Raw genomic sequence first — 9,625 nt, 5'->3', positions numbered from 1 at the left:
TATATATATATATATATATATATATATATATATATATATATATATATATATATATATATATATATATATATATATATATATAGGTACTTCTGTAGTGAAAATGTGTATTTTGCGTGCAATGAATATATGTGTGCACTTACCACTTTGAAAACTCGTCTTCTCCTAGATACTGACCAAGTATTCCTCCTGTATAGGAATTAACATTAGCTACAAATGTCTCTCATTTCATGACTTTCAAAAATGTTCACAAGCCTTATAAAATTACTTTACTTTGTTTATATGAGTTCTCCCTTTTATCATTCAGGGATCCTGAATTCTTAAAGAACAACAAATTAATGATAATAATATAATCGATGGTGCAATTATTTTACCTTGTGTTTGATGTGATAATTGGAAAGTAGCATCTTCGACTTCCATACGGCAATGTTGTCCATCTTGTAAGTCTTCGAGAGAGTAAATCGTTATCTGAGAGATAACAAATAGAAACAACAGTTAGAATTTGGAACCCGTTAATCATACGACAGTGTCGTAGTATTTAAATATTTCACAAACTTAAGCTAAGTTTACGTTGATTTATGAACACATTATAAAGTGTAAATACAAGTTGTGGTATCAAGTCGTGTGTGATCATTTCATTCAAGATATTTCCAATTCCCCCCTCTTTATTATCTGACTGAGTGCATGCACAGACGAAGTCGAAATTGGGAGATAGAGAAAATGAGTCTGTTGATTCAGATTAGATATCAAATTATTGTGTAACATTATAATATTTACACGCTGGTTGATTCGTAAGGCTTAATATGATAATCTCAATTTTTAAACTCATGTTGTGACAACAAATAACATTTGAAAACTGTGACGAAAGTGATCTTATTATGATATCAAAAAGATGAAAAACCCTATTTCAATACTGTAAGCTTTTCTGGCGACGCAGATGGGGTGACGTATACGTAGTTTCGAAATGTGAGTTACGAAAAAGTAAGCCTAAATAAAAGCTCAACAATAAAGTAAGTCTTGTATGCCCTTCATTTCGACACACTTACCAATGGTGAAGTTGTATTGAACTTTATCAGTTCAGTCGTGCTAAAAACGTATCATGTGGCCTAATTCAAACACTATAGTCTCCCTCGTTTAGTAGTAGTAATTGACTTTGCTTACAGTGAAAGATAACTAAATATAAAAGACATTACTTGTCTTGATTAATAGCCAGTTTCAGTGATCGGAACCAGCTACTGTACATTGTGATCTTTACGACAATATTTAGTGTCAATTTCACCACGGGTAGATTCTCCATCATCGGAGACTGCTGGAAATGTAAAATACATGTCTGGTATCTCAACAAAGAGGGGTTTCGATCACAGCAAAGACATTTTTTCCAAAACTGTGGAACTCAGGCTGTAACACACTCCGTGAACACCCTTTGTGACGTTTTACATTGAACGAAGCTATTTGCGAATATCAGTTGCGAACAGTACACGCTGAAAATGACTAAATAGATCTATCAAAGACATGGCATAACTCTACATTGCATCACCCCATATATAACCGATACCATGTAGTGGACATCTGTATGCCAGATTCAGCCATACATTTGACAGTAAAGGTTCACCTTCAAACGAAGTCTAAGTACGCCTATAGATCATGCGGTCAGTAAATCATTCAGCTACTAGTTTGCATGTCCATGCCTTGTTACTGATCTAATTACATGTAAGTTAAACTTGATGCAATAACAAAGCCATAATGTTGGAATTTGTATGTTAGCATTCAGCAGTGATGTTTTCCTCGACAGATAATCATGATGATTACTTACTAATAGTAAAGAAAAAGTTTAAATCTCTTGTCATGAGCGAAATCACACTTCAATTGCATGATACGCTGACTCATGTATACTAATACTGTTCGGAGTAAGATATGCCAAATAGAGTTTAGGAACTATATATTCTATGATTTTTATTAAATTATTCACATACAGTATATAATTCGGTCCTGAGCGCAATACCGTTTATATTGTGTTGTCTAGAGTTACTGTCGTCTCAGAAGCGGCAACCCAACACCAAGATATACCACATACAAGCAAATGTATTGACCTTGAACAGCAAATGTGAATTATATACCCTGGTCGCTCTACTGTACAGCGCATCTCTGATCTTCTACATCGTCACAAAGAATGTTCAGGATTAAAAGGAACATGGTAGATATATTGATAACACAGTGATTGATATGTCGTATACGATGTAGATATTAGAGGCATGGCTTGTATGTGCTGTAGCTTGAAGGGGCCCCAAAATATCCTCAAGTAAAATATAACAAGTACTAAAGTCGCAGTTTTACAAGCCACATTTTCAAGTCGCAGTCGCTGTCCTCACCGGTATGTCTTCCATAGTTACCAGCTAATTTCCATAATTAATGATATTAGCATATTATTTGATGTAACATATCGTTAAACCGTTTTGTTTTGGCGGGAAATATTTAGAAGATTAGAGATTGACGCATGGGTAAATATAACAAACTTTAATCATTAAATTTTCTGTAGTGAAAGGTTAAATTAAAACATTGTCAAGAAGGGCATGCTGTTTTATGAGAAGAGTGGGGTTAACAGGTTAATTCTGAAACATTTGTCAAAACATGTTTGTGTTAATGTAGCCGACCACACTGTGATGGCAATATACCCTAACCACACATTTAAATAGTATTCGGTATTGTATTACTTTGTATGGTTTACGTCACGTTTCTTGTAAATATGAGGTTGCTTTCTTGACCTTATTGCTCTCATTTTGTGACAGATGCTGAATAAAGTATTTATAGACTAGACGAGTTGCTATATCAATTACAACCGTACGACCGTAAAGCCGTGAGGCCGAACAGTGATCAACAGAGTTGTGTTGCTCGCCGTTCGACCTCATTGTCGTAGTACTCTACGATCTAGCCGCTGAACTTCACGAGCGCCTAGCCTGAGGACTGGTCAAGATGTGGAACGAAAGCAAGTTGAAACAAGTACCCGGATAGTCCTGCTTGCAGAAGGAACAATCCGGGACTGACAATCGTCCCTCCCGCGTCCCGTGCAAGCAGGACAATTCTGGGTACTTGCATCTATATATCTGTGTTCGGGGGCCATTCGTAGTGCTGCGTATATATAGTGAGGCCTCGCGCCTCGTCGTTACAGTTTGAAGGTTGTGTGATACAGTTGTTCGATTATTTATAGTTCTAGACGAAAGTTTACAGGTGCTGCATCATGATGTGTATGTACGGGCATGCACAATGGATTTGAATGTCGTCGAACGTCAAAGAACGTACGCGACATTAACCCCAATATTCAAGTTTTATTCCACTGGTATATTATTAAATTATATATTATTTTGGTCATGTTTTCATTATTATCAAATAAATTTGTTTTCTAAAGTGATACGAGCAAAAATAATAAATATACTATTTAGTGTTAATCAGTTGTAATGTTGACTTTAAGGAAAACATTATTTTGAATAAAAAATTCAACATGTTTATGTAAAGATCCCTGATTTTATTATGACTTTCCCAACCACATAAGTTTCCGTTATGCTAACTTTGAAACCATTGATGACGTTAACATGTAAATAGCAATCGTTATGCCTCTTCTATTAAAAAAGCTGTGAGAAAGCTGTACATACAAAACATAACTGAACAGTGGTTTCAAACAAATTAAGACGTCTCGTTTGCTGAATAAAGCCCTGCAAATCTAAAGTTAATGAAGATTAAAACCATCAAGTAATAAACACAGTATTCACCTCGGCCTGAGTGTCAATGGTACCAGCATTCTGCAAGTTTGTAGTAGCTTTGTACTCGTATGAATAGCCGACTCCTGGTTTGAAGTAGACAAGATTACCTCTCACAACCAAAATATTGGCAGCAAGTAGTACAACAACTAAATGCAACTTTCCATAGTGGCCGATAGTTCCCGCCATAAATAGGTAGATGTCTTCTTCTTGGCCAGTTCAATTCTCTAACAGAAAATGTGCCTGATCAAAGATTCTAGCGTCTCGTGAACTATTCTCTTGTGAGTTATTGTTGGTTTGGTCTATGTCATTATACAGTTAGGGAATGGCAGCCTCTCAATTGTACCCCAACTGTAAATTAATGAGGCTCGCAAACCAACATTTGACAAAAAATGTTTTAGTGTTCAATTTAAGAAGTGATCATAAATGAAGAAGGCAACAGTTTACGGTGTTTGAGTTTGCGATATTTGTACACCACAAAAGTGTCATCCTATGAAAAGTAGATTCACCCAGACCAGTATTCATATATGACCTCTTCTCCAACATACTGTCTAAATGTCACATCGCAGGAGAAGACATGTACAATATGCAGTGACCAAGGTTCTTCAATGGTTCATCGACGTAAACTGTGAGTAACTGATTTTACATGCATAATGTCCTCTGTCCTTTTAAATTACCAAATTATAGCTGTGCCTATATAATCCTGCCACAGCCATAGGCTTTTACATGGACTTGACCTTAAGTTAACTGCCCTACAATGTTGTTCCTGAGGAAATGTATTTTGATCCTTTATAAACCTGTAATGATGTAAATGGGTTGTTGGTTTTTGGTCAAAATGGGTCTAGATCTAAAATGGGACCTGGAATTGACAGCACTGGCCGCACACCCCTACCAGAGCTGGCCACTGGTACTTCCTCCCGGGCCTCCACTATAAACTTTATCAGTATAATATTTCAGACGAATAAGTGGCGGATAAGAATTTCGGGGGGGGGGGGGGACTGGAGTAGAAAATGGGAGTAACGAAAACAATTAGGGTGCGATTGAGGTCATTAAAATTCTGATGGTCTGAATGTGGGGCGACGAAATATTTTGCACATGGAAGCTTAAATTAAACTTCGGAAGCGATCGTTGACAGTACATTTGCAAATGTTCTTGCTCAATACTGAGGCAGGAGTACATACATTACATGCACGCACGCACGCACATGCATACGTACGTACGTACGTACATACATACATACATACATACATACATACATACATACATACATACATACATACATACATACATTCAAAAGAAACAAACCTTTTTATTATTTTAATTGGAAGTCCGTATAACAGGAGACATACACAAGCGTTAACAACGAATGCGAATGCAGCTTATTCCAACAGAACTGTAGCTAGTAAAATTGCAAAGTAGGAGGTAAAAGTTGAATAGAAGTTTGAGGGAGCCAAGTGGGGGTGCCGGGGTACGGGATCGAAAGGGGGGAACCCTCCCGTCCTTGGAGATTTTTGAAATTCAAGGACTAAAAGAATGCTTTTTGATGCTAATTTAACATGTCGAGGTAGTAATAATACTAGGTAAAATTTAGCAGTGTCGGGTAGGATAACGCAAGTAGATACCCATAGGAAACTTTGAAATTCGAGTACAAAAAGAATGCCTCATGCTATTGTAACAGGTAACATGTAACAATAGTTAAAATTTGAATCGAAATACAAGGAAGCAGTGTGTGTGTGTGTGTGGGGGGGGGGTACGGGAGGGGAGGGTTCCCCCTCCTTGCCCTACACTATTTTGTTTAAATTTGAAATTTAAAAGAAACACATGTACTCGGGAATTTGACATTTGTAGCTAGTTTCTACGCTTGCACTGTTGCAGCACAACAATCTGTTTTATCTCATACCCTGGAAACCATTGTTATTTCTGTCTCGAGTTGGTCAACAATTTTTTCTTCCGTAAGGAAGAGATATATTTATGGGTGAAAGTCTGTGTGTCTGTCTGTGTCATTGTTTTCTCCATAACGGCTTGCTCAATTCAAACAAAATTTTGAAGACGTATTCCGTAGAGTAATGGCAAGACTTGATTAGGTTTTGGTAAAAATCCCGTGAATATCAATGAGCAATTTACGTAATTAATGATTTTCGGTAATTAGGCTATATCTCAAGAATGCACACTTCAAACTTGTCCTGAAAAATATTCTTGATGTAGCTTTTAGTTTTAATAAATCATTGGCATATTTTTGTAGGCCACTAAAAAGGAAATGTTGTCTGAAGTGGTACAACGATGCACTTAATTTTTTTTCTACATTCTCAACAAATGTCACAGCACATGTTGTGGTTGGCCAGGAGGTTACTAACAGCAATGAGCAAATAGCAATGAATGAGAAAAAGTAACTTATTACATATGTTCTGTTGTATTCCAACAATTGTCTGTAGGAACGACAATCTCAGAACTTTGCCCTTACGGAAGACATTCAGTGTACACCTGATTAACTTTGAATCAATGCGTGTGTTAATATATGGGCCTGCAATGTGATGACATTCAATAGCTTGTTTGTTCTAAGGACTATAGGGCAAGGACACAGTGTGGTGTCTGTATGGACCAGATGGTGTCGTTTACAATTGCAATGAGCATGACGAGCTGTCAGTGTGACCCATTCCTTTCCTATCTAGATGGTTCTTGGGGAACATAAAATATGTATGATAAGCAAAGTACTAGCGTTTCGGCGAACATTGCCTGTTCCTCATTTATACAGCCTTCTGTAGTATAATATGTACCAAACCAGGCTATAACATCTCCGGTAAATTATTTCGTTTAGTTCTGAATCAATGTATTGAGAAAGAAATATTTCGTGATATTAATAATAATAATTTTTATTCCTAAAATAATATAGTAATTACAAATTGCAAATAATTCACTTGTCAAGATAAATATGTATATCAATAGCTAACGGGAAAGGGGGAAATGAAATAGTTGCCTTGCAACTAATCTAGTCCAACCCCTGTAAATACATTGTGCAGTTGAAAACAAATACTATCTGGGCATGTCCAATATGATATAATAAAATTGGGATTCTCAAAACTTACAAATATATACAATACACACAGCAAAACAAAAAACAAAAAAAACCCGCCAATCTAAACTACAAAATTAACCGACTGTAAAACTCTGACCTCCGGGTTATGTTCCTGATATTCATTGGTATGCTATTCCATACTTTCGAACCTGCGTACGTAATAGTAAATTGGTCCGACCTGTGTTTGGCTCATGGAACACGTAAATCATTCCTTGTAGTTTGTCTGCTGATTGCATCGAGTAAACTAATTGTGAAAAATCGTTGGAAGTCTATTGTGTAACACGTCATGGACACAGATTACTAGCTGTAGCTTATGTTGCATGTACAGCTCTTACAGCCTATCTACCGAGTTTGTAGAACATTCACCCTGGGATTGGGTCAGTGACATAATTCCAGTGGTATTTGAAACCTAATCTACCGACTATTAATCCAGGGTGTTAACCACTACGCCACATGGAGCCAGTGCAAGTGACCTATTTATAAACAACTGAAACGATGTCGGTTTGGTGTTTCACTAATGTGACATTATATTTTTTAAACACACTCGGACAACTTCAAATGCAAACGAAACAATTACATAGGTGCCATGCACAATGGGGGATGTAGAAGTAGTCAAGTTGATATGTTGATTTATCAGTCAGAAAATAAACAATTGAAGCTATTAAAATCATCAAGTCAATATGTAATGTTTTCATTTACTGCACTGTGAAAGAATAACAATATTTATTGCTGTTCAGTGTGATTCGGCAATGGATCCTGCTGTGTTTGCCGTGTGTCAAAAACGGTAATGTCCTATGAGTGAAACACCACACCAACCTCATTTCAGTTGTAACATCAGAACATTCATTTTCACCTTCACACAATTCTAAAATATACTTTCAAATCAAGAGACGCATTTCCATGGGAAAGAGTACAATACAAAAAAAACATTCAAATAACAAACAACAACAACAACAACAACAACAACAACAAACTTTTCGCGAATCAATGATGAAAGACATATTAAAATACAATTGTTCCATTTTATTACCATAGATCCTGGGGTGAACTATTCATTCCAGTGTTTATGTATACTCAAATAAACGTATAGATAGATTAATTGATGATGATGCTGATGATGATGATGATGATGATGATGATGATGATGATGATGATGATGATGATGATGATGATATCACAAAGAGAATTGTTCATTCTAGAGATAAATGTAAAACTGCCACATCCACAAACTATGTCACCAGTAATTAATTCGTCATTGAAACGACACACTACGAATGATTGTAACTTACTTAGCCTTATGAAGTTCCTCAAAGATGCATTTTACCATAATGGTATGTGCTTCCTTTGAGTTTGGATACTTGTATGTAATCCATTTATGGTTCACTTCCAGTTTCAGTCATATGGGTACAATATTTACACATGATATCCTTGCCAGGACTACCTCCAGGAGTTGACTTCTCTGACTGATATTTGAGCTCTTTTTTCCTGTTCTAATCTTTGTCTTTAAGGCAGATTGCCTACATCTTCAAATACAACTAATGTCATTGTCAAAGGAACATTTGGTGTGAACCCATAGCCACTGAGTTTTGAATGTATTATATAATATGCAGCTAGCTGTGAACTTCAGCAAAATTTCATATGGAAAAAAGTACTTTTCACAAACTTCTAACAAATATGTGCTTCGCTATGGTTTTACCAAAATATATTAAATTTAAAAGTTGCATTCTAAAGATATAGCCTAATTACCAAAATCATCAATTATGAAAATCAATTGGCACATAAAAACACGGGCTTTATTGTGATTTGTTATGTATTTGCCAAATTATATATGATTTGAAGCGTGCATTCTCAAGATATAGCTTAATTTCTGAACATCATTAATCAATCAAATTACACATTAAAAGTAAACGTTATGTCTCCAAACCGCATAGGACATATGTACATTGTTGTGATTAACATATATATATATATATATATATATATATATATATATATATATATATATATATATATATATATATATATATATATATATATATATATATATATATATATATATATATATACACTATTATTGTAGCAATAACATTTATATGACAGTCGCTGTCCTCACCGGTCTTCCATATGCTCGCCCGCCCACCCTCCATTCCTCCCTCCCTCCCTCAAATAAAACTTTTAAAGAAATTATTACACAACCTGTAGTTGACAATACAGCTTAATAACCAACTCAATGTCCTCGCTGACTGCGCTCAGGGTTGAGAGTGTAATCATTTGCACTTAACGAAAGCGGAAACCTACCATGAATCCGTGTAAATAACATTTGCCTGCCGAAATAATTAAACTCATTGATGGTCCAAAAAATTGCAAACAGAAGTTTTTTCACAATTATATTTTTTTATTTAGTTTGGACCCATCATATAAGTCTTTATTCCAAGAGGTCCTCTGACCTAACCAATGTCGTCGATGGACAGAGCGATTTACAATGACCTTGACTTGTATTCTATTCTATTCTATTCTATTCTATTCTATTCTATTCTATTCTATTCTATTCTATTCTCTTTGCAATTTCTTGTTTGCTTTCAGAGTTGCAGTCACGAAGATTGGCAGTCCTATTGCTGAAATACGACAATGGGGTCAACAAAGCATCTCTTTCTTCTAGTCCTGTATTTTGGTGTGCAGCTGCAAATAGTTAGGCCTTGGTAAGTACATCAGTGAATCTGCAGGATTTTTAACCGCAGATAAAAATCCATCCCCATCTCAAAAACAAACAAACAAACAGACAAACAAACAAACAAACAAACAA

This window comes from Glandiceps talaboti, chromosome 18 (assembly GCF_964340395.1).
Source record: "Glandiceps talaboti chromosome 18, keGlaTala1.1, whole genome shotgun sequence".
NCBI classification, from domain to species: Eukaryota; Metazoa; Hemichordata; class Enteropneusta; family Spengelidae; genus Glandiceps; species Glandiceps talaboti.
The sequence above is the reverse complement of the archived record's forward strand: the minus strand, read 5'-3'. Positions refer to the sequence as shown.